The 25,256-nt window shown below is 41.0% G+C and overlaps 1 protein-coding gene across 1 annotated transcript in view; it reads right to left on the bottom strand.

Annotated features, from left to right (window-relative positions):
• Nucleotides 1-24,712, bottom strand: part of pknox2 (pbx/knotted 1 homeobox 2) — a 90,866-nt gene extending 66,154 nt beyond the window's left edge. Inside the window, exons 1-2 of the mRNA XM_070843719.1 lie at nucleotides 24,625-24,712; nucleotides 2,727-2,808 (exon numbers count right to left, since the gene is read on the bottom strand). The gene's annotated coding sequence lies outside the window, so the exon portion shown is untranslated. The remainder of the gene's footprint in view (nucleotides 1-2,726; nucleotides 2,809-24,624) is intronic.
• Between the last annotated feature and the right edge of the window lie 544 nt (nucleotides 24,713-25,256).

The raw sequence follows: 25,256 nt of genomic DNA, 5'->3' as shown, positions 1-25,256 counted from the left end.
TCAAATCTTTCACAAAAATTCACAAAATTGACACTGACATGATCCTAAGAACTTTACCTCTGTTTACCAGCATCTACTGACATTCTCTGTAGCACCTAGTCTTTATTTTGCAAAGACATCTCTATGTATGATCACACCTACTTCCTGTCCTTGTAGACCAAATCAGATTTGAAAACCCATTGGCTATCACAAGTGCAGCAGAGCATCTTGGCACGAAATTGAAAATCCACAGAGTAACACAGGCCTGTCCTCATGCACCCACCAGTCCCTGTTCTTCATGAAGAAGTTTATTTGACTAAAATAGCAAGCAATCACTCCACGAGCTAGAGTGATTGTAAGTAAAGGGGGGGGCGCAATGTAAGGGGGGGGTCTCCAACCAGGAGGAGATTTAATTAGTGAAATCTCATTAAGTCTAACAAAATTAAGCGTAAAACAATCCTTGGTGGGGAATCATGCTGGAGGTTTGGGGTGGGGAGAGGGAGGGCAGGAGAGGGGAACACTTAGGGGCTGAGAGGACGGGGAGACAGGCTGTGTAGTTAGACTGGCCTGTGTGTGGGAAGACACAAATGGCTTAGTACAACCAGACCTCCTCTGGCAATCAACTAGAGGCTGCCATGTGTGTACAGATCCCCCATTGTCCTAGCTCTTATTTAGTCTATGGCCCCTCCTAATGTAAGGGCATGTACAAAGTTTGACTACAAAGACTAATTAGTATTTAGAGGCATATTTTCATCAGCAAAAAGTTGACAAAAACATGTTACAAGAGTAGCTGAATGACAGGGCCAGGGGAAATGTTGTGGAACAACCCTGTCACTGGACAAGAATGTGGATGAACGGTTCTGCAAAACCTTAGAATACATTCAACACCAATGTTTCCATCCAGTGCTGACATTTTTTAAGTTCTAGATTTTTACAATATCTGCGCGAGGCAGCTATGGTTAAGATTGGGGAAAATTCTGGTTATGGAAAAATTCATTTTGGCTAAGGTTAAGCAACTAAGACACATGGTGAATCTTAGGGGAAGATCATAGTTTTGCATAGTTTTGTTAAACACTATTGTTAACTGCAGGTCTGTGATGAGTCTCCAGTATGCATGAAAATCACATGCACCACATACATCCACATCTAAGACCTTCAAATTTGTACTCTCTGCCTTACTACATAAAGGGAACAGCACCTCCTACAATATGGATCCTATACTGAGACCCAACTGGGGTCACGAGATCAGTGTGGGGAGACCAAGAACAGCAGCTTGATCTTCCTTGATCTTTCCTCACACTTACCAATTTATACCCATATTCTTTTTCCACCGTAAGTCAGAATAGTCTTTCAGTTTGTCTTTCTAAATATTAGCCCGTCGTCTTCTAGAAGAGGAGTAACCTGTTTATCCAATCCATACACATTACTTATAGCAATAAGACCATAAGAAAGAGAGGGGCACCTCTCATACTGAGTGAAAAGCTAAGGAATACACATTAAGGTTGAATCTCAATTACAAGGAACCAGAATGCATCTGTGCTGCAAAAACAACAGTGACTTCAGCAAAGCCAGGTGTCATTGCAAAATGGTCACTACATGACAGCCCAAGCATCGGTGATTTTAATAGCATCTCTTTGTCTTATAAAGAGAACTGTGATTCAAGCTCCAGTGGATAAATTGACAGAAAAAATGTTTTCCATTAAGCCTTGAGATTAAAAAAAAGAGATTAGCCGAATCTGCACTAATGGGTACCTATATTCTACTATACTCTTATTTACTTTATGGTCGCTTCATTGCCCAAGTGACTCAGCAGCAAAGTCTACCTCATGGAGTGTTTTTGTGGGAAGGACTCCAGTTCCAGTCATGGCCATCCAAAAACCATTGGGAGACATTAATGGCCCGTTCTGTCATGGCAATACAATATAGAAGCACTCTCCACTCCAAAGCAACATTGAATAGCCAGACAAATGCTTATTAGAAACCAGTACACTGCCCGACTCTTGAAAGGAATGGTTGTCATCTTTAATTTGAGCCTATTTACATTTCCCACTGCCTCCCCATTTCTTGTCAAGACCACAAACTAGCAGACGCAGTATGTTCAGTCTTGTTTTCATAGCCACCTGGCTATATTATTCAGGAACAGAACATGCATAGGTATGCAGGTAACAGTTAGAATGACTAAATTCAGCTAAGTATAAGTGGAACAGCACTAAATTGCAAGTTTCAGAGCAAAAATAAAAAACTCTTTTAGAAGACAGCATCAACATCTAAAATTCACATCGGGTTCCAAGATGCAAATAGTGTGTTTGTTAGAGAGCGAATCATCAGTCATTAAAAAAAAAAATCAGCTATAGATTGAAGTTCCAGCAAGAAGTGAGCACAGAAATCGAAGTAATGTCGAGAAAATATGCTCAAGGGATTGAAATGATCATTTAGCTTCAACAGGCTCGAGTGAAGTGCAGCAGAGTAATCATTAACTATGTACTCTGGCATGCCAACGTGTTTATAGCATGAATTACATTTCATTGTGTGCTCTTAAATTAAATCAAGAGTGGCGCTGGCCTCTGAAGAAACAGATTAGCTCTGCCAGATATGTTGTTACTGATAGTAGACCGAATGGATGTTCTGTTCATGAAACACATGCTTGAAAATTGCAAACAGCTTTGTTAATGACATGGATAAACAAGCACAGACTTATACAACCCGGTCATATTATAGGGTTTATAAGAAGACAACTGACAACTTACAGTTAGCTGGCCCACAGCAACGCAGCAGCTTTCAGTGTTATTCTCTGCTCCGTGGCCCACTGTCCAACTCTCCACACAAAGCCTGCTGACAGATAGCAATGTTAAGATAAAGTCATCATTAGTGCCGAAAAGGAGATTAATGCAGAAGATCAAAGATTTATAAGATGTCTCTGCAAATAGGGATGCAATGTAAAACTCTACTGTTTTACTGGGAGGAAAGAATGTCATTATCTTCCCCTGATATAATACCTTACAATCAACGTCACTCCGACAAGAGGAAACGGTGCATTTGTTGGGGACTATTTTCAGCAGCGTATTCATCTCTGATGAGTATTTGGGGCTGTAAGTGGGACTGAGTCAGAATAAACTACAGTGTGTGTGTCCACGGTGATGAATGAATTAATCAATCAATCTTTATTCATATAGCGCCAATTCATAACAAGTGTTGTCTCAAGACGCTTTCCATAAAGAGCAGGTCTAGACCACAGTCTTTAATTAAAAGAGAGAGAGACCCAACAATTCAGCAAGCGTCAGGAGTTTTTCCTCACCAACAGTGAAAAAACTCCCCTTTGATGGGAAGAAACCTCGAACAGAACCAGGTTCAGGGGAGGGCGGCTTCTTAATTAATAAAATCAGAATCACAATGGTCTCACTTCAGAAAGAATTGAGGTAGGTAGGTTTATTATTGTTTTATTATTATTATTGTACTGTTGGCCATTATTCTGGGGACATAAGAATAGATCAGACAACCTGAATTTTGAATAAGTCAATAGCACCACTTTCTGGTATCTCGCTTTTGTTTGATAACAGACAGTAAAGTCTGACAGGAAAGAAGGGGAAGACATTCAACAAAGACCCCTGCTGAATTCAAACTGGGAATGTAAGGTTAACACAGTATGCATCCGAAACCAGGGCCACAGAAACCACTTTTGACTTAAATGTTACAACCTCTTAAGTGTTTGCTAATATTTGTAATTACCAGGACGATGAAATCACTTTACTCTGTACTCAGATTGGTTGAGTACTTGTAGGTTTTTAGTATAAATTGCAGCATCAAAGTACTTAAAAATGTGTGCTTTTAAATACATAAATATATACATTAGTGCTTATTTATACCGGGTTGTTACTGCCTTATAATAACTGTTAACTTGATTTATGGTTAATCCATGGTTTTATGTAACTATTCATCACAGTGAAACAAATGCATCTGATTATAATTTCAATTGCACAGGTGAAGGCAGGGAGGTCAGAGAGCTGCTGTGACTCAAATTCCTTTGAGCAATTGAGTGGCTGGCTATGTCTGAGCCACACAGAGCGTAGCGCCGCAGAGAGAGTTATGGCGCACATGCAAAAGATTTAAGTTCAATCAAGCATTCAGGGCTGGACACCTGATCTTTCGCTTAAAGCTCCTCCAGAACAGTGGGAGCTAGTCGGGCCTCACAGCAGGCCGCCTACCTCCAGCAATCTGCTAACACAGAGCCTCTGAAGGGATGGTATTTATCCAGTCCTGCACAGCTCAGTGGGGACTACTGTGTGTGTGGTAGGTAGGTACTACCAGAGGCCCTGAGTGGATGGGGGGCGCAAATGAAAGCTGTGGAGATTTAGCATGAAGAGCCCAAACATGTCTCTTTTTCTGGAGTTTTATCAATCTCCCCAAAGGTGGGGCAAGTGAATATAAAGTTCATATTGTCTTCTGCTTTCGTGCAAGTGTTGAGGAAACTCAATTAGGAGTGTTTACTACACCATCTGATATGCAACAAATAAATTGGTTCATTGAACATAGAATGGATAAACATCAGACATGTTAGGAGAAAATTGCAGAACCAGATTTTGAAGATTGTTTTCAAGAATTACCATTATACAAGGTGTTATTGCTCTTTGGTGTCCACCATTTTTCACGCTCTCAACTGAAAAGAAAGAGAAGGGTTGTGCCTAATGGTGTTCTCGTACGATCATTTTAATACATTTTTAATATAGAAACACTTTAATACTCCTTAATGAGAGCGAAAGGACATATGAATTGTTTTTGGTGTCGTGGTGTTTTAGAAGCAGACTTTGGTTCATATTGGCAGTTACTGAACAAATGATTCAAAATGATATATTTCACACTTTCTTTATCAACACATTTTTTTTTTCATTCCTGTATTTGCATTGTACTTCAGTTCCTCTTATCAGCATGCAAATAAGTGTTAGTTACTTGGAAGGAAATCCAGCTATAGTGTTGGTTGAACCTGGTCATATTTCCACTTGGCTCTAACCGATACAGAGTTGGAGCTCAAAATTCGGAAAGAAAGTAGGGCATGTTAATGGTAGTAAAGACAAGCTTAAAGCCCAAGAAAACGAGAAAGTCTTTCAGATGTAGCTTGAGTTTCCCTGCCATGCAGCCCCCTCAGACCATGGGAGATTTGGGTGAGAGCATTTCTTAGGTTTCTTTCAGCCACAAAGAAAACATTTTAGCCTCTCAGTAATCCTCCCCGAAGCCCTCCCTAAGCTCCAAGGGCCCTTCCTCCCTCGGTCATCCCTCCGGCCCCGTCTGGGCTCCTAGAGGAGCGTCTCTGTGTTCTGCTGCAGTCCAGCACACACAGCATTCACCATTTCTCCATGACCCCTCTGGGACCCGGCTGACCTTCCTGTTGACGTCAAAGTAAATCAGAGTGGGAGCCGGTGCAGCGAGGGGCTCCACCCAGGGGGCTGGAGGTCTAATCACCGTGTTCCTCACAAAAGCCACAGAGGAAACATTAGCATTCCTGAATCTGCCCACCGCCGCTCACACTGTGTGTACACAGGTACACACATACACATACACACAATATCACACACACAAAATCATTTTACTTGATGTTTCTATTTCCTGCTCCTTTATGCTTCTGCTCCACTAAGGGGCAAATATTGTACTTTTTACACCACTACATCCGTCAGCTAAAGGTATTAGTTATTTTGCAGATTTGCAGGCTTTACATGCAACACATATGAACAGCTACTACGAAGCGTTGTTATAAACCAACTCAGTTCAATTTCAGTCTTTATTGTCCTATAAGAGCAATTTCTTTTTGAAGAAAGGCAACAAATAATAAGCCTATATAACATAAACACAAAATATGGCAATTGAAAGCGGTAAAAGTGCTGGTACTACACAGTACACCCAATAAAGACGGCAAATAAAAGGTTAGTGAATTGGTAAATCAACAGAAAATGTATCAGCAACTATTTGCATAAATGGCAAATGTTCCATAGATTCAGCATCTCACTCATAAGGATTTCCTGCTCTTCTCTGTTTTGTATAATTGAAAATTCACTCACATTTGATGACCTTGTGCTGTGAGACACATTTTCACTGCTCTCTTTTTGGCATTTTGCCTTTACGTGTTAACGGACACTGCTAGGTTGCAGGATACATACAGTACCCAAACCATTCTCACGTTACAGACCAATAAATGAGTCAAGGAATGAATTGTCTAATCCATGATGAAAATAATTATTAGTTGCAGCCATAAAAATCTGCTCCATCCTGACAAACAGTTAAGTACTGCTTACATGCTATGGCATCAGGGATTAAGTAAGTAAGTAACAATATACCAGTACTTAACCCTAAGAAAAGGGACATCCTGCTTCATATAAGCTTTTACTTCACATACTTCAATTACATTTACCTGATAATTCTTCTGTAATTCTATGTAAGCAAGATTTGAGTAGAGATCTTTTTACTTGGACATTCACATGTAATAGAGAGTATTTTACATTATAGGATCTCGCCTCTCTCAGTAAAGTACTGCTTCCACAGTATATAGGACTTCTTGTACAATATATGAGTCACAAACAGTATCCACAGTACTGCTGATCCTACACACAGTCAGTGGATTCTCCATTAAATCAAACAGTGGGAGGATGAGGCCTTGCTCTGGAGTTAGATTATTGTGGCTGAAGGAATTGGAGTGCTACTCCCCGGACAAGTTGTGCTTCTTGTCAAATGATTGTTTTATTGTTTCACTGTGTACAACATTTGCTCATATCAATAATGGGATATGCTCGAAAGCATCAGGCAAACCCTGGGAGAGAATCCAGCTTCATTTGACTCATTTGAATTCACTGCTCACATTTGAAGACGACACAGACATGATTAAATATTCACAACTTCCTGCTCAAACTTTGTCTCTGATCACACAGAGGCCCTGTACAGTGGAGAGAAAACTCCAGATGGACATCTTTAAGATTCCCAAATCCTCTTCTTTTCGCTAGCAGGAGTTTTGGGGTCAAGGTGTGATGGGAGGACCAAAAGACCCGTTTCCCACAATCCCTCCGCAGCCACAGCCCCCCAGCTGTTCAAGGGCTTCCATAACAACAGCTGCGCAGAGGTTTAGTGGTTCATGTTGCTATGACAACAGCAGGATCAATTGGCATTCACAGACTCTCGGTGCTAATAGCAAAAGTGACATTATACCATAATTTCATTTCAATAAAACACAGGCAGGTTTTTTCACTGCACTAAGATTCAGGGGGACATAAAAGAGGCAAATAATTAATTTTGCATGATAATGCCTGTGGCTTTCGCGCCCAAATTCGCAGGAATCTCCCACACATATTGGCAACTAACCCAGCAACCTCACATCTCAAAATCATTCCCCAGCATTGAAGATTAAGTCAGTACAGAGTGTGATTGTTTCCAAGCTCATACAATAGAAGCTAAATAAGTCTTCATGCCCGGCAGCTGTATGTGCCACAGATCACTGACCGGCAGGATGTGCAACAATCAGAAATATTTCTGTTCTCCTGACAAACAGGATATCTGGTCACTTGGCCACCTTAGCAGTGAGGAATCAGACTCTATAGGGTGGATGTGGGGGGGGGGGGAATTTACACTATTGTACAATGAACCAATCTCAGCTGCGCTTGAGGTTTATACATAGAATCTCAGGTGGGGTATTGTAAGCATAACCCTCAAATGTGGTGGAGGTGATTCACAAAAGTGAACTAACTATTCCTTCTCATGCATCTAACAGTTAAGCAAAGCTCGGTCGTTGCAGCTTTTATCTGGCCAGCCAAACTTCCAACAATTTGAGGGTAATTCCAGGGAATTATAAGGGGCTCATGATGACAATGGCAGGTATTCCCACAGGAGTAACCAGAGCCGGCGCGGCGTCGGCATGGGTTTAAGCCCAACATTTAACGAGCATGCAGCTGATACAGGCAGCTGTGGCAGACAAAACACAGAACAAACGCACATTTAGTCCACACACACACACACACACACACACACACACTAATGCAAGCACTTCATCCAGCTGCCACACTATATCTAACTTGCTGCATGACACAAGGTTCTCTAACTTTGTGTCTCTGCCACTAATCGACCCTCGGCTGATATTTGACATTGATTATGCCTCCCTGTCTCACAGAATATGATAGCTTCTTGTGAACAGTGGGGGGAAAGCCAAACAGGAATCCACTGCTAAAAATACCCACGTCGTGATGAGTCAGGATGGATTGAGCAAACAGAAAGAGACCAGTCTAATTTCCTCCAGTCTGGGCTTTCAGTAAAGACTTTCGGAACAGAAGTTCCAATCCTCAGTGCCACTGGTGGATTCCTCCATTTAATGAATCGAGCTGTATCAAAAAGAGAAAAAAAGTATCTACAGACTGACAACTGGGATAAAAAGAGATTATCCAAACGGAGGCTAATGATGCGAAAAAGAATCACAGACTTAAAAAGAATAAAGGTGCAAGAACATAAAAGTGTGTGTGTGTACAGTGACACTCAGTTTCTACTATTGACAAAAAGTTTCTAATACACTGTACATACTTCACACGACAGACTTTACTCAAGGTGTATGTAGGCCCAAATACCAACAGACAAGTTAAAAAAATATAAATATATCGATAAATGATTTTGTTAAATAATTCAAATGGAGCATGAAAGGAATATTTTTCTTTAATCTCAAAAGACTTGATTATAGCAATCATACCTTGAAGCTAGCCAACTTCGTTACTGTTAGCTTGCTGGCTAAAATGCGTTTGCTAGCCCACTGTTACAAGAGTTTATACAGTGTTTGCAGTAAATGTACGATTACTACCCATACTGGCTGATTTTATTTATTAAGTTAGCTGTAGATGTAGCTAGCTGAAAAAAAATGGTGTGAGTTTAGTGTGTTCATGTAAGCTAGCTAGCTAAATGAAAAAGCTAAGCTAGCAAGCCATGCAATCTTCTTTCAACATAATTACATACTGAACATTATTATCTATTAATACATTCACCTATTTTTGACTCTTCTGATATTTTTTACTAACATATGATGGTTATGATGCTCGGTGTAAATATGAGGTTCATTTAAGTTAAGCCAACATCTGCTCCACACGCTGCTTCACATGCAAACTGCTGCCAGCAGGTTCAAAAATGGAACCTTCTTGCTGATAAGCAAAGAGTGCTAACCAATACCCCAACACTTGTATTATGTTTAATATTAATCTAGTTACATTTTAAGATAATACAAATGTTTTGACCTGGGTCTATCCCACGGATTCTGATCCCAGACTGCACAAAGGATCCAACTTGACAAGTAATTCCACATAGCACTGTATCTTGTTGGGTCTGAAAACAACTCGATAGATTTAACCATTAAATATATGGTGAATACAGCAGACAGTGCCATTCAACATTATTCTTACAGTGGAGGACAGAGACACAGTCTCGGCAGACACATTTGCACATGTTCTAAGAAAACACAATACTCAAGACTCGACTAAATGACTTGTTAAGACAGATATTTTTGCAGAGCAGCAAACTCCATTAACTGCAAAGCAAGTGTATCTGAACAGAGACAGATTTAACCGATTATGGTAGAAACTCTGGAGTAAAAGCTGTGTTGGTCCAGGAGGGAGAATCGCTGTCATGCTGATGGACACAAGGCCTGCTGGATTTTAGACCTAAGAGCAGCAGCTCTCGTTCTCTGGACTGGCATAACAGACGGGATTTCAATTGCAAAATAAATAATTCTTGATTTTAAACAAACTTTGGACAGACTTCAAAATACTAGTACACTTTTTAATACATTTATCTGTACACACACACACACACACACACACACACACACACATATATATATATATATATACACACACACACACACTTTTTGCCCCACAGTGTAAACCGTTGGAATCTGTCATCCCTAATCTAAGACACGGCCATTCTATACATGCTAAACCAGGCTCATATATGCACACAGGTGCACATGTTTCATCTTTATGGAAAATATAGATCTACAGTGTTGTGTGGTATGTGAGGTAAAAGGACACAAAGCTGAAAAGTCTTCACACCTTACATCAGCTGTTGAGACTGTCAGATCTAACACACTGAGGACACACTGCACAAACATCCCTGGTGGAATCCTCCAAAAAAAAATAGACAGCCCACTGTAGCCCCGCCATAAGAAGTCATCTGGGCTAATGTTATGCAATATCCAATATATATATGATATGCAATTTCATGTGGTGTTCAGATCTTCCTTCAGCCAAATAAGCAATCTGACGATGAGGACAATTTCCCAGTGCAAACACACCTCAAGTGACCTCAAAAATCTTGGAAAATAATCTTCCATTATCAAAAAAATGACATTTGAATCTGAAAGTGAGTGAAATTGACCGGCCCTTTTTACATAGTTACGCCCTCCATGATGAAATAGTAAAATTAGAAGGCACGGTCGAAGGACAATAAAATAAATAATAAATAAATAAGCCTGTATATTTTATATGTTTGCCTGTTCAAGACTGATTAGATTCAGTGTAGCACTGATTCTCCTACAGGGGAAAACTACAGTGAAGAGGCCAAGACAAGAGCAAATAAATCATCATAACCTGTATGCCTGAAAAATCATCACTATATCAATTGTGAAATATTGTATAATCATGATAGACAAAACCACAGAAAAGACTCCAACCAGATCCACATTACTTTATCTTAGTAAAAGGAGATTTCTTTACAGCACAAAACAGGAAGCTCTTCTTCAAATGAAGATGAGAGCTTTGTCTGAGGTCACTCACTATTCATTACACTATATAACCCTCTGCCATCTTGTTTGGGTTCAAATTCTGTGAGTGAGAGTGTGTGAAATGTTTCCACTACAGCAAGGATGCCCTCAAAATTCTCATAATGGGAAAAAATATAGTGTTTAGAGCATGTGTACTACTTTCTGCTGATTCCCTTTTGGGGAGGCAGTTGAAGCAGCATCGTTTTCTTTGTGACATGAATTTAAACAGCCAGTCTATTAATTATTTCCACTACGGCTTCATTATTTATATACAGGTAACACTTGAGAGATGCACAAATGCAATGGTTAATCAAACACTCTTTCATTGTCTGGGCATGACACAGAGAGGGAAGGCAGGGAAGAGAGGAACACAATGGACTTGGCAGAGACGGCCAGAGCAGAACAGACAGCGAGGAATTCCCCATCAGTGTCTGAAGTGAACTAACCTTGCTTTTTTTCCCTTTTCTGACTCTTCCCTCCTGGTGAGAGTCCAACGGAAGAAAGTTAACTCTTTCACTGACACCCCTGAATGTCTGCTTCAGTTGTTTGTTCCATCGTGTGCACAGTTCCTCATAGTAAAGCATTATGGACCGAGCCTGCAGGTTTTACTGACAGTGAGGCATTCTCTGTATAGTCTCCACTATGAATTTCAACACATTAAAATGCACCACTTATTTCACAGCCCCCCTCAGCTCCATATCCAGGTACTTAAATACAATGCACTTTCTGTCCTCTTCCCAGGACAGGAAACACTGTCTTTAAATTGAAGGTGCTCTGCCATCTGTATTAAATGTCTGTGGCTGTTTATAAATACCACTGACCACGGGGGGAGAGAGGGACAGCAGTGAGCTGCTTCACTGAGACGGAGAGAGACTCACAAAAACACACAGGCTTTCGGAAGGAAAAAAAAACAAGCACATTCTCAATCAATTTCTCCCTCCCCTGTCTCTGTCCCTGCTCGGACACACACACTCACTCCCACACACACACACACACACACAAATATAAAAATGCTTGTTTTGAAGTGGGCGTCAAGAAGGCAGGTGCAAGTCATCCCTCATCTCTTGCCACGCTACGTCTCACCTTCATAGTCCGACTCACAGCCCTCTCCAAGCCACCGCTTCAGACAAGCATCTCCCCGCCTCCGCGCTGACCTTTATCTGTTAAAGAAGTACGCCAAGTTTTGGAGAGACTGGCCCGTTTGTTAACTTTGGCCGAAAGAGATGAAAACACAAAAAAAAATAAAGCCATCCAAGTCTCCCCGATGGATGATTTCTCCATGGTGTTGAAGAGACTGAGCTTTATTTAAAATTCTATTTCACAAAAGGGTATTCCACACAGGAGTCACTCGCCCATCTCAGGGAACGGATACGCCTCCATTTTAGCAAACTATAACAGAGTCTGAGACAGCATTGCCAGATACAATTATTATCGCATTTGTACGATAAATGTTCCCTCTGCACAATCAATAATACCCTAGTGCCACAACATACGATAATATGACCATTTTGTGATGCTTACAATTACTGTTTCTTTTTAATTAACTTCCTGACTTAGTCAGTAGAGCAAAATACGGATCCTATATCTGTGTCTCTTCTCACATGACTTCCTTCCAGCCAAGCACAGCTGTTGTTCTCTCATTTTTTTTTATTATCCCAAACTCAGAAGATGAGCGGACACTTTTATTGGGCTCATGCACAGCTTAGCTTATGGCCTCCGCTGTTTTCATGCAGAATGTGAATGGCTTCCACTCACACTGTCTTCTACTTTAATTCTATAATATTTGGTAAATGGCAAAAATGATCAGATGATGAGCACACACCCCTTCCACACATCAAAGCTACGTCAGCTTGCTTAAAAAAAACACCCAATATAGGCAGATTTACAGGCGAATCTGTTTAAATGCCTGTTCTGTAAAATTACACATTCACACGTGTTTATTCTCACGGTTGTGTATGGTTTTTGGTTTTGGTTTCACGGGGGGACACGAACAGGTGAAAAAGGTGAAAACCTTTAGGTGTCTTATACAAACACAGGCACCAAAGGGTGTCTTGTTTATCAGACGGCAAAGCTGCAGTATTTGACGACCCAGGAACGAGAACAGACTACATATTTATAGGGTGAGAACTTGTTAACTGTATCTAAAAACGTATCTAATCTAATGTATCTCATTGTTAACTGTATCTAATCAAGGCTCTCTGCTGAGCTTTCTCTACTATGGGCATGTTTCCGACAGAGACCAACGACACCGTGGTCTGAACAAACGGACACTTCAGTACACCGCTGTCGTGCTTTTAATGTGTCACAGTCTACACGTGGGAGATTGGTAAAGTGACTTTGTGTAGAATTACTATGGATTTGTGTCGTACTTACAATTATTCTGAAATGTTACTTTTTTGTTTATCGAGAAAACTGATGCATCCATGTGTTACTTTCCTTGGTTCAATTTGCTTGCTGTCTGAAACATTTACAATGCAACTAATTCTACCACTAATAGTCACTTTCAAACCCCCCTCACAGGGGCTCTAACTGAAGACAACGACGATAGCCACGATGATAATACACAGAGTTAGCTATATTTATTTTTTCATTCATTCATGTTCAATGAGCGTGGACCGCTTGAGCCATCTAAAAGACAGGTTCTCAGACTAGATCCCCCCCCCCCCCCAAAAAAAACTTTTCCTTTGAAGCTAAACAAACAAATCTGACCAGCAATCAGCGCTATCGCATTTCAAACTCCCATTTACACCACACTGACACTGTAGCAATGCCAAAGCAGTGCCAGCAGGGAGACGGGCACAGACATACCACAGGGGTATCGAGACCTTGACCGGAGGAAAGCGGCCGCCTGTGGGGATGGTAGGGGATGGGAGGGGAGGGGAGGGGGGAGTTGGAAAGCTTTCTCTCATCACCCGGCAAGAAGCTTGTCATACAGCTCAGACGTGACAGCGTAACGCCTCCGAGCTGCCTTATTTGCCCGCACTCTGGCTCGGCAGCTGTTTATAACTCACTTTTAGCACAGAACCCTCATCACTCTTTGGAATCGAACCTTTATGAAGTTACACAGGGAGTGGGAGGTGGTGTGTGCTGGTGCGTGACTCTGTGCCATTTTTTACTCTTTTATTCAATATTTTTTAGTCTGTGGTAATTAAAGTCCTCTAAACTTTGTTATGAATTCCTCGGAGGTGCTTCATCACCTCTTTGGCAGCAAACTTTTGTATTAGGAGGAATCTCAATGGGGTTTTGATCATTTTGAGATTCAATTGTTATTTTCATTTATGAATTGTGTGGGTTATATGAAGAATTATAGAGACTCAGGGAATAGTATGCCCTCATATTGTCATATTGTGTCTGCTAGGTTCAGAGATGTAAAGCAAATCTTTGCAGAGGAGATCTTAAAGCTGTTTACCTTTCAGCCAACACAAGAAAAAAAGATGAGGAAATATTACTCAAACATTCTGCAAAACATCTCAGTCCCACGCTGTGGTAATTACAATGTGCCCGTGCCATTTATTGATAATAGCACGAATCACATTGAATTTAATTGTATTCACTTTGACAACCATCTCTTTTATAAAGAATGGCAATCACCACATTCTAAAAAGTATTTTTTTTTCTTTTATATTTCACTAAATGAAAAAAAAATACATCTCAATGCTGAAAATAGCTCATTATGTCTTGTGTTTTACAGGCTTTTGGCACAGGTTAGTGAAAGGTGTCACTGCCAAAAATGCTGCAGGGCCAAGAGACTGCAACTGAAACATTTGGCGTCAAATAAGTTATTCTTATTTAGTGGTGAAAAAACAAGCATCCCAGATTCTGCTTTTTCAGTCAGACCAAACTTACTATTTCAGTCAAACTATAATGTATTAACTGAGAGGCTGATTTATAGACAAAAGGAACATTAGTAACAGTTTGGTTTAAAACTCATTTAGAAAAAGGGTGGCTGCATGTTTCCCCAAGTTAAATACAGTTATATACCATACATCACCTTTTTCCTGTGTTTAATACACAGTGAAAATTGCACTTGAGTTGATTCTAAAATGTGTGCATTAGTGCATTTTGAAAAATCCCCACGTCTTTAAAGGCAGTTCAGGCTAACTCCAGGCAAGGCATCACAACTGGACGTGGTCCTGATTGGCTTTTCTAATCTAATAACTGGTGAAATGTTTCCAAGCAGGACAGCATGGAGCTGGGAAGCAGTGAGTTTACCTAATTTGAATTGGAAGAGCTGCTGTTGTCAGTCAGTAATAACCATTTTAGGACAGGTCTGCTTTCACTGCAGTTTAAGTGGCTCAAATCCCCCTCTGACTGCTTGTTAGTAAAGTGAAAGAAAATGTTTCTCATCTGGAGTTCTTGTACTTGTGAAAGGTGAAAATGTAATATTATGGAACCGTGAACAACATTTGAGTATGGTAGAGTACTATACAGTGTATGTAGAAAGGGAACACTTAACCTACTACAGTACCATCAGCCCCTGCTCACTTATGACTGAATCACCTTAACCGAAGTGACGCACATCTGTCATTTGGATTGGACAAGATCAATGCAGCAGTCAGCTGCCAAAGTCAAGAAGCATATTGGTCTGTCTTTCACAATAGTCTCCATTATGCTCCTATGTCTTGTTATGTCTTCTGCATATAAACCAGGGTCTGCTCTCGGCCCCGAATCCAAAGTAAAATACACTACAAGGTGTGTTGCTTTACATGAGAAATGTTCCTAAAACAGAGAGGAGAAGTAAATATACCTACAAATACACACACAAAAACTTCAAAGAAAAATATTTATTAATACACTAGTCACTAGATTTCTTAAGAGTGATGGTAAAATATTCCATTTCTTTCCGCATTTCTCACTTTTCAGGAATGTCTTGAACAATACAATCTTTGAGAGAGCAAACCTCTTATCGTGCCACCTATCCTAACATGCTAATTACCCCACACACAGTTTGAGTTCATTTATTATGCATGAAATAATCTAATATGATGACTGTGATAATTATGCGCACATAGATAAGATAAAAGAGTAGTAACCAATTATGGCGCGGGAGTTGGGAAAAGTAATTATTCTTTGTAGTGGAAAGAAGTCTCGGTTTGAGAAAAAGGGGTTCAGTCTGCTTTTTTTTTTATTCAGTTCACAGTGCTGCAATTAACATGAGGAATCATGTCTGCACTCCATGACAATGTTTAAGGAATATTTTCTTGATTAAGCATACAGTAATACATATCCCTTATTGCTGCGAGAATTTGCGGATGTATGAGCTTTTCACTCAATAGTATAATTGTAAAAACTAAACCATTAAGAGTGTCGATGCTGCATAGGGGCCAGTTTCTGAAACAGCAGCAGAGGTGCACTGCTTTCTGCATAGATTCATTTACAGCAATGTGTCTGTAATGATAATTGTGCACACTCACTCCCCGAGCTTCTTCACACACTCCAGAAATCTGACATGTTTACATTATGACTTAAAAAGGCAACATGACTCGAAGCCTCGGATCTTGTCGTCTGCGGCAGCAAATCAGACAGGACGGTGAGAACGAAGGAGTGGTGCTCAGAGTCGAGCACTCGAGCACGCAAATCAGGCGTGTGTTGTAGCGTCATTAAATATTACCACTTCTAAAGTCAGAGCAGGCGTGCGGTTAGCCCACACCACTGTGCAAACACACTTAACACAGCACACAGCTCTCTTTGACAAATTATGTGTCTGCCACTGCAAATCACAGGAAACAGAGACTCCATAGTAATTTAATTTTTCTGTGACAGTTTTGACTTGAATTGTGTTGTAAATCAAACTTTTATATGATGGAACATGGCAGCCTGGAAACAGGGGGCTTAATATGTCAGCGTCCATGTTGCCGGTAGTGAGGGAAAGAAATGCTTCCTGGCTGCTCATGGATACTTTGGATTAGAGGCAAACTTGATGAGTGAGTCACTGCCGCAGCAAGCACAAGACAGAAAATGTAAAAAAAAAAAAAAACTAAAGAATTAATAAAGAGAGCAAATGGGGCTTATGAGCACACAAAAAGAAAAGCTTGAGTAATGCACAATTTGTACAATTTACACGGATATTATCTAAAGGAGTATTGTCTTACTGACCTCTAATTAAAACCACATTTGTCTGACTCAGGAGTGCACACGTCATCTTCACACTCCTCCGGATATCTCTGTCACCCATTACCCAGTCCAAGTCTCCCATGGACTGCTGTAGTTGACTCATGATTATTCGCAGAGTCTGAGCTTCAGGCCAAACATGATACTCTGAGACCAGTCAACAAGGCTCTCGCAAACAATACAAAATCACTTTTAACAGGATTGCCAGACTTTTCACATTCGCACCAAACATCAGCACAACGGGGGCCATGTTCTTCGAAGAAATGTCCTTGTGTAGGTGTTGATCCTGCAGTCATTCCAGAACAGGAAATAAAAGATAAGCACGTGAATGTGAACAAAGAGACTAAGCTAAGCGTCAGCTCTCTGTGCGCTCTGCAGCTTTAAACTTGAGGTTAATGTCAGTGGCACTCATGTTTCCTCACACTCTCAGCAAAGTCCTAATGCTCTGAATGTAATGAAGTGAGGAGAGGAGAAAGCAAGGACGACTAATACAGCCAAGACCACAATTGCTGCATTACCTGTATTCCGTGCGGACTGCTGACGATCGGAATAACCAGGCTGCTCTGTGATTCTGCAGAAACGACTTTTTCACACTCGTTTTCACACACACACACGTTAAGCAACGTCATAACATGATGATGAATAACATGTTACTCCCAAGACTGCCTCCAGCCTCTCGCAATCGCGATTTTTTTTTTTTTTTCCTGATTTACCTCATTTATTTTACTTGTAAAACTCAGCCTCTGCGGGAACTGTGCTCGGGATTTACTACATCTACTGCCAAAAACAATGTGAAAGACATCCCATCCCACATTCCCATTTTAACTTGAGCTTTGACACCAACTGACTTTGAAGCATCGCTGAATTGAATAAATGTATTAAAGTGAATAATTGAATGTTGTATCTGTGAAAATACTTCTGCGCTGTGTGTCTGTAATATTTTTAATGCGGTGCATCATAACTGAGTCAAAGGTGTAAAACTAGCACACAAGCAGTATATCTTTCCATGATGATCACATTGGAGCTCTATATAGATTCCACTTAATGGCATGATGAAAGCGTACCGTGTGTCTCGCCCCTCTCCTATAGAAATTATATTTATAAACAACTGATTTGCTTTGCCAGTCAAGTCAAGAAAAACATTAGGTGTGCCAGTCTGTTCTGAGGAACAAAGTCCGATGTTATTTTACCGTGAGACAGTCATATGGAGTCGGGATGGGTGGTGGGTGTGCAGGACTTTGACAGCACAGACTCAGAGCTCACACCCTGAGGCCTGTGTGTGGTTCAGCAGCACTTTGGTTACGGTCAGGGAAAGACTGTCTTTGGTTAAATAAAGTAAATAATTATCAAATATACAATTTATGTCTCAAGTTCCTGTTGACTTTTTCCGTATGTAACCAAGACCGTGATCTTTACCTAACCAGACTGCTTTTGTTGCCCAAACATAGTCGTGCTTTTATTGCTATGAGTGGATATCGTGTTGTAAGGGTAAGATGCAGGAAAACTAATAAAATACTGTGTCAACATTTTGCCGACGCATTCACTTTAAACATTTTCAGACTTGGCAAATGCATTATCATTAAAATGATTCCACATTATGTTAATTTAAAAAAGTAATTAATGTAGCATTGTCTTTCTCTCAACACGTATTTGCTGTTGCAGATGAGTTGGAGGAGCATCATGTCCAGGAGACAGGGCTGCAGTGTGTGGTTACTAAGCACTTGTAGCAAAATGTGTATTTCGTTATTCTGTTTTACACCGAATCTATAAAGTGGACTTGTTATGCAGCACTTAAAGTTAAGAGCTACTGCCTAACAGTTAAACTCCAGGGTAACCTGGGACTTTGTATTACAGTGCCAGAGGCATTTAAATCCTTGATATGAACCAATATGAACCCAACAGCGCCGAGGCATCCAGGATGCCGAAAGCCTTAATGAAATATAATACAGGAATAAAACCGTGTAGTCCTTCTTTAATATTTCAAGTCCTATGAAACACCATAAAAGATGTAGCCTTCCCGTGGAAAATGAAATGCACTTCAGCTGAAGCATGTGCTGTCATAAAATCATGGCACTTTTATAGCAGGGGACAGAACTACATAAAAAAGTCATTTGCAGCTAATAAGAGTGATCACTAAAATGCATTAAAGCAAATTATTCCGTCCTTGCCACTGTACAGTGCTTTTACTAAAGTCTGTTGATAAGCTGCTGTTTCACCCAAGAGCCCGCACACTAACAAGTGTTTCATCACGAATCTGCAAAGGCCACTTGGAGATTAACAGCAAGGTATACAAATGGATTTGAAGAGAAAGCCGCTTTTGTTAAAGTCTAATGTCAAAATAAAGGAGCTGCTATAGACGGAGTGAAAATATTGTCCTTCAGATCAATGGTGTCCTGGAGTGCAACAGGCTGAAACATTCAGGTGATGTGAGTGGCAGAAAGAGCAACATACTTAAATAATATCTTTGGAGAGAATTCTAAAAAATGGAACCGTGCTCCGGTAAATAGCCTTTTGGAGGTCACAACTTTAGTGCTGTCGCGTTTCAATTCAAAATGCATGAGCTGCTCTGCCAATAATCAGGGTAGGGTGATTTCAAAAGGCCATCTACCACCATTTCAGAAAGGTTAATTTTTCATCCCTACTGCACACTTTTCACATGTTGCCTTGTGTTTTTGGGAACCGAACCGGCCTCTGCAGTTCATCTGTCTGTTAATACAGCTGTGAAAGTACCCAGGAGTGGAAAAAAACAACTTGGGGAGGTGGTCAGAGATGTAAAAGCACTTAGTGTCCACAAAAGTAGCTTCTGTTGATGTGTACTTGGCTGTAAAACTTAGCCTGTTTGTCTTCAACTTTGTTGTAAAAGTTGCTCTGACTCACAGAGGAGGAACAACAGCTTTCCTGCTGGCAACAGCGCTGCAGTGCTGAAAAACAGCTGGAACTGTACCTGCATTACAGAGCGACTGAGATCTCAGTAAAAATAGAACATAATAATAATGGTGGTAGTAATAGCAATGCTGCTCAAAGTATCAAATTGCAAACATGCATTTGCATTTGGCAAATGGCATGCCATCCATGCTGTTAAATTGGCACTATTAGCATGTAAGACTAGTATTGAGATTTCCCTCTTAACTAAGTTTTAAAAAGTATTACACTTGGGGAGATTTTCAATAGTGGTGACACCATTTTTGCCCATACATTTATTCATTTTTGAGGGAAGCACAAATATGCAGCCACACAGTGCTTGGTGGGATTTTCTCCGCTATGATCTGCTGTTGAATTCAAATCAAATATTTTGAACCTCGCCCAGCTCAGCTGTTACCAGGACTCTCAAATATAATAAATTCAGGATTTACTGGCAGGCTTCATATTTCTCTGTGTGAAGCCCTACTCATTTATTAGGATTATCTACATTCCACCAGAGATAAGAACCAAAGGCACAATGAGGTTCAGAGTCTTGTTAAAGGTCTTTAAATGCAGAATATATAATAAGCTGTTGCTAATTTGATTTTGTGCTTGATCCTTGAATAATAACCACTGATGTCTAAAAATAATATGTTTTAATTGTTTTTACTGCAAAAATAATGACATCAAAGGTGATTTATACTAGGACTACGAATACTGATGATATTAGAGGGTGGAAGCAGCCTACTCTTTGAAAATTCACTCACAGTAAACATTGAATCTATGCGTGCATCCTGCTGGTGAAAAGCCTAAGCCGTGTTGTAGACCTCCACTTTATGCCATGACTTCGACTTAGTTCATGAAATGTGTCCCTGCTGGGTTTTCATTTCCTCTGTCTGACAAAAGGAATGCAATCAGAGTACTGATGCTAAAATCATTACCTAATGACTGAAGCCTTTGTATGACTTCTTCCATGCTGTGGCGTTCACTGTTCAAGCACACATCACATATGATTGTGTGGAGAGGAGCATTTTTAAAAGTTAGTGTGAGGGCTGTCTACAGGGCCGATTGAATCAAACGTGCTAAGCCTAATCAATCACTGCATCACATTCTGAACACTAATGTGGTTTGTTTTTTGTTTTTTTCTTGCAGGCAATTTTTCTTTAAACACAAGATGCTCGGATGACACACAAGGAGCAAAACCCCATTGAGGTAACTTGCTGCTGTATTCATATGTTGTGTAGTAAAGCCACACAGCATGTTTGTCCTAGACTACAAGGATTTATGAATTCATGTACTGGTCATTTTTTCTGCCATGCAGACTCCTGAATGAGAGCCTGCATGGATTCAAGTTTTTGTATTGTTATGTTAAGTATTGAAACTGAGGAAATATGTTTTCAAATGATCTAATGTGACAGCATTAAGGCTACTGTATAACATGACGACATCATGTCTGACTGCAGTTTTCAAACGTATTAAGCGTACCACAGACCTACGCTGGATGTGTTTTCATGACATCTTCATGCCCTTCCAGAAACAAAGCTTCGTGATGTTGATGGTATGGAGCATCATTAAATTTGCCTGCTGCTCCTCTTGGAGCATAAATTAAGCCAATCCATCTCTCTCCGACCCCGCTCCCTGGTGGCTTACTTAGAGCCATGCCAACGCAGCACTGGCTGTGGAATGAGCAAGGGTAAGCAAGCAAGGGCTGTCCTTAAGCTGAGCTGTCTGACGGTATAAACAGGCCTCTGCCTCCTCTTGAGAGCAATAGGGATCAAGCGGGCTTAGTGGGCATGACCTGTGAGTGCCCAGACAGGGCCAAAACATGCAACACAACACAATTGTCTTGAAGATTGATGCTCTATTGAACATGAGAAAACTAGCCTACATCACATTGCTCACAGGCCCGGAACAGGACCTAGATGCACTCCGCCAAGGATTCCCCGGCAGACTAAAGCCTTATGAATAATTCTGAACATCCTCTCTCTTTTTCCTGCCTGATTTAAAAGAGTGAGGCCCTCAAAAACAAATTAGATATCTCACAATCTGATCGTTGCGAAAAACAGTCCAGCAAAGGAAGGCCTATTAGTCTTACAAGACTGTCAAAAAACCTTAGATCTTCTCAAAATGATGCATGGGCTTCTTTGGCACCATGCAGGGTGGAATTAGAGGCAAAGGCAAAGGAAATGACAAGACATTTGCTCGGGGTTTAATTTCCTCAATTGCTTTATGGCCATACATAAATGCTTAAATTGGTTTGTAACATATGTTCTCCTCGCTCTGTTTACTTCCTTCATTTAGTGTGACTGAATCGCTATTGGTGATTATCCCCCCAAAAGCTGCAGGAATGCACAGCCTCACAGCTCATCATGTAATTTACCCATATAGTAGGAATGGGAATATGCAAATAGTATCGGAGTATTTTGCACCACCAAATATGCCCCTGGGCTGCTTGTCCAATGACACAAATCATCAATTAAGATCTCAGCAGGGTTTGGGGATAAACGAAATTGGCATTATCCCTATCTGACAATATGTAGAGCCGTGTGGGGCACATGACAACAAAGAACAAACATCACTGAGGGTGACTGCTAGTGATGCGTTTCTACCCGTGTGTGTGTGTGTGTGTGTGTGTGTGTGTGTGTGTGTGTATTCAAATTCATTCCCAGCTGAATCGCTCACTTTGAGACACTGACAAAGGTACGCGATCATTTGAATGGTGTAAAAGGCAACAGACCTTCTTTTGGTCTTTCAACAGTGACTCACAGCAACGACAACAGTGTCTTTCAAAGCGTTCACTTTCACTGGGGCTGAGAGTTTAGCTCCTCATGGGATTTTATGCTCAGCACTCTGCACCTGCCGAATGTGTCTGACGGAGGGAGCTAAAGTGGTCTAAATCGCCATTGTGATTTCTCAGGGAAGCAGATGATTAGTAAACAAACGGTTCAGGCATATTTAATTAAGCTAATGTACTCTCAGTGCTCAGACTATTGTCTTTGCTGTGAGGGGCCTTTACTTTGGAATATAGAGATGTAACATTTTACAAGTGATATATGACAACAAGGAAACTGAAACAGGCGTGTAACATTGGTGTTATATTTCCTCAACTTCACATTTAGCTTTTTTTTTTTTTTTTTCAAAATTAAGATTATGTTGTCCAAGTCTGTGGAATGGTGATGTAACATTCGGGGGGGGGGCAGAGACCAAAGCGGACAGCGACTGAACAGATGAGTTGACTTGGTTTGACTCACAGAACTACCAGAGCGCCGCGACAACCGTTTTAACTGCGAGATCATTAAATCTAAAGCGAACAGGGCCCCTGTGTTTGAGACAAACAGTCAGAGAGACACACGGGCTCCGTCAAATCACACTGACGGCATTTCACGCCAGTCAAACGTCTCCTCTGAGTGAAATAGTCACTGGAGCAATCGTGGAATAAACTAGTCATCTGAAATAGAAAGTGGTGAGTGGCACACAAAGAAGGCCAGTGTTCTGGAGAGAGAGGGTTTGCAGGGCAGGGAAGGCTGAGGGTAAACATTAGACCTCACTGACATGCAGATAGTTTGAGCAATAGAAACACTTCAGTCAAGGATGAATTCATCAGGGGAAGCAAAGACAATTGGACTCCCTGTTTGACGTTTTAAAATGCAGACATGAGGAAAACTGATTTTTTTTTTTTGCTTCACATTTTTCTGGAATAAAAGCAAAAACGTTATTTTACTTTGAAAATCTGCTGTTCATAAAATGCAAACATATAGTGAAGGCAGATGCTTGTCACGAGTTTCAGAAAAAGGAATAAATAGCAAAACCTGAGATGTTTAAATGATCTATTTAAAAAAAAAAAAAGAAGCTACATTTCCATCTACATTTCACCAGGTAATGTGCTGAATATTTTCTTCTGTCTCACATTAGTAGCCTGCGTTTTATTTTTGTCACAGAAACAAACAAAAACAGCCACACACACACAGAATGCACACACACACACACACACACACACACACACACACACACAAATAAATGCTGAAATAACTTCAGATCTGAGTGCAAGTTATTTTACACTGAAAGTCCGTTTCAGTGAAAAACTGAAAACATCACCTTTGCCGGTCAAAATAAAAGCCTTTTTACTCCAATAAAAACACACCACATAACTTCAAGACAACATGTCAACATTAGGAAAATTGCAGAGGCAGTGAGAAGACAGCACAATACGTTTATCTTTGTTTTTCTTTTTTTTTTTTCTTGTTTTGGGGGTTGTTGTTTTTTTTTTTTTTTTGGCAGGCGGGCTCCTCACCGCCACACCAGCTCTGTGCATTTCTAAATGATCACACAGCGGTGAGCCATTCCGCTGCTAATTGACAAAGCCGAAGAAATCAAACGCCAGCTTCCTGCAGCTCCGATCCAGTCACTATTTTCATTATCATTCTCTAAATTACAGAAGCATCCGCCGCAAAACAGCACACATCCTGCACACTTGCGTCACAAACATTACCGACACATTATTTTTCAATCCAAACGCCGCATCAAGCAAAAGAGAGAGAAAAAAAAAAAAATCCACTGGTCTTTCAGTCCAGCACAAAAATGCATCTCCTCTCCTTTCCCTCTCTCTTTTTTCTCCCCCACCTCTACTCCCCCCCTCCCTCTCTCCCTCGCTCTCTCTCTCTCTCTCTCTCTCTCTGCCTCCCTCTCTCTCTCTCCCTCCCTCTCTCTCTCTCTCTCTCACTCTCTTCAGTCTGGCCTGGCTGGCTGTCTGGCTGTATGAATAATGTCCTGCCTTTTGTAATGAAGGGGGGGTAAAGGGGAAAAAAAGGACGCTCAAGTGGTAAAGCCCTGCTCCCATGCACTGACATTGAAAATGAATGACAGCTTACCTGCATGCCAATCTTCATCAGACTGACACTGGGCTGACAGCACAGCCTATACTCCTCCACACAGCCGCTGACGTCAGCCATGGCAGACCCCTCCTACCTCCATCTCCATCTCCGCTCCCCGTTTTCCCAACACCGGGCTGCTGATGCCTTCCAGTGTCCGTGGGAAATACGGCAATCGCGCGTGGGGCACCAGTCTGGGATGAGACAGACTTTGGTTCAGATGTGTGAGATAGTGGCTGAAGCAGTTGAGGCAGCAAAAACACACCTCCTCTATTCCTCACGTGTAATTTGTTCCCGAGCAGCTCTGACTGGCAGGTTTAAATGAAAGACCTGAGACGACACATCGACTACATCCGCACCAGAAATGCCTCTCCAAGCGTGTTCCATTCTGCTTGAGCGCAAATGAACGAGAGAATGACAAAGCATGGGATTTAAAAGGATCATTTCATCCTATTCACTCATTTTGCGTGCTTCCAAACGTATTGTGAGTGGTGCGGCAGCATCTGACAGACTGTGAGGGTGAGGGACAGCTTCTGCAGCCTTCAGCCTTCACTTCAGCCTGCAGGAGAGATCATATGGTTCAGATTTGGTCTTGATTGTGGCAAGAAACCAATTAATTCCTTGTTTATTTC

This window comes from Pempheris klunzingeri, chromosome 14 (assembly GCF_042242105.1).
Source record: "Pempheris klunzingeri isolate RE-2024b chromosome 14, fPemKlu1.hap1, whole genome shotgun sequence".
Classification (NCBI taxonomy): Eukaryota; Metazoa; Chordata; class Actinopteri; order Acropomatiformes; family Pempheridae; genus Pempheris; species Pempheris klunzingeri.
This window is presented reverse-complemented; position numbering and strand designations above follow the sequence as displayed.